The following is a 2,115-nucleotide window of genomic DNA, read 5'->3' as shown; positions in this document are numbered from 1 at the left end:
TCTCCTTGTGCTCCTACTGCTTTCCCTGATCAGTTTGATAAAATACATGAACTCAAAAGCCTTATTACTTCATTTCCACCCTCAGCAACTCCAAGGAAGTGTCTGTCAGTTGTAAGCCATGGGCACACTTGTGATTGCTGCGTCTCTTCTATAGTGGGCACGTTCATCACCCTTCTTGCAATCCCTAAATCTCAATGCTGCTATACAGTGAATGGCCGTGTGCTGTGTGTTTAGAGGTCTTTCTGCTCACTAGGGGTGGCTGTCTGCACATAGAAGACCTAGGCTCATACCCATCACCTTAATGGACAGCTAGCTACCAGTGCAGATCCTGACCTCAGGGTTGGTGCAGTGTGTGTTTCCCCACAAAATACTGCTTCTGCTTTGCAATGGAAAGTCAATACCTAAATATAATATATTGTATAGGAAATATAAACATTTTTTTTCCCCCTTCCATGTGTATATAGAAATTTAAATAAGTTGGTAGAAGCATCTTCTACCATAGGCTGGCCCATGGGTCTCCAAACTTTTGACTTGCCTGAGCTGCATTGAATGAAGAGGAATTCAGTGATACACCTTTGCTTTGTATGTGCTTTCATCTCAGATGCCACTTTGGCAGGCTGCCCCACTGCTGCCATCTGACACACTGCAACAAAAATAATAGGATGTTGGTGGGAAGGTCCAACTTCTAGTGCCACACCACCAACAGCTGCCTCTGTTGTCAGGGGCTGACATAAGGCAGGAGGCACTACTTTTGGAGCAACCCTCATAAAATATACAGTTAATGTCTATGAGTAACAAAAGTTAAAATAACTTTTAATATTGTTATTAAAACTTTTTTTAAGAAGTGGGAGAGAGCAATAAAACCTTAAAACCAGTGGAGTGCCTGGCCTTATTGTTCTGCCACTAACGCATCAGCCTGGTTCTATGGCAGGGGCTGCAGCTCTCAAGGTGTTCACCACAGATTTTGGATGAAATTTTACTCTTCCTGTGCTTCAACTTTGAAAACAGTTATCAAGGGAGGTTGCTTGGTGGGAAGTCCCAAGATCTGCCTCTGACACAGTGCTGGGCTATGGTTGATGTACATTCTCTTCTGCCCACATGAAGGTCCCTCTTGAAGATTATTCCAAGTCTGCAACTCGAATTTAATACTTCAAAAGCCCATGCTGCCTCCTATGTGCTCTTGTTTGCAATATATTTGAGAGAAATATTTTTTTCTTTTTATTTCTCCCTCTGACCTTTCATAAGTGACTTTTCTACGCACGCTCTCATAGGACAGTGGATAGTTAACGGGAAAACAGGATTACATCAGGCTTCATTTCCACTGGGCTTGGACGCCCTCCCAGGCAAGCGCTGTGCTGCCGCACAATTGCTGTGCAGTGACAGATCTGCACCGCAGGGGAGAGTCCTCTGCACATCCCATGCCGGCATTCATGCACTCCTAACTCTCATCCTATTGCATTTTTAATTAACTTTTCTCTATTAGAGGCACGTTTATTTTATTTCTGATAGAGAAGACATAAAATATCTGTGGACTATTTTTCACGTATGGAATTTCTAAAGCCATTCTGGAGTGGACAGTGACTTCTCTCCATTTCTAGTCTGACCTCTGGAACAGGGTACAGCTCTTTTATTTGCACGGCGTGAGCAAACACAAGCTGTTCTATTCCCTCATATCGACTTTTCCTCTTACCTTAACGAAACCTTATATACTCACGCTCCCTTCTGGGAGGGAATAAATGGTTGCAATCTTCCTGTGTCTACATCGAAAAGGAATAATTTATAGATCTCCACACAAAAAGGCAGAAGGCAAATGGTGTTTAATTTAAGAGCGGAGCATGCCATGTGAGTGCAGGGGAACTCTTCAGATTCCACGAAAAGGTTGAACTTATTAACGTTGATCATAGGACCGCAGCAGCTTCGCTGCGCAACGGCACTCGGGCGCCTCCGAGCTGCGCCTTCATCCCGAAAATCCCATTGGCCGCAGCTGCCGTCCCCCAAACAGAAGCAGCCCGCACCGCCCACCGCATCACGAGTGCGGGCTGCGGCCGCGCGGCGCGACGGGAACGCGGCAGTTGTCAGCCGGCAGCAAAACAAATCCTCGAAGGGGACGGGACG

The sequence above is a fragment of the Meleagris gallopavo genome, chromosome 10, assembly GCF_000146605.3.
Source record: "Meleagris gallopavo isolate NT-WF06-2002-E0010 breed Aviagen turkey brand Nicholas breeding stock chromosome 10, Turkey_5.1, whole genome shotgun sequence".
Taxonomy (NCBI): Eukaryota; Metazoa; Chordata; class Aves; order Galliformes; family Phasianidae; genus Meleagris; species Meleagris gallopavo.
Note: the sequence above shows the minus strand (reverse complement) of the source record.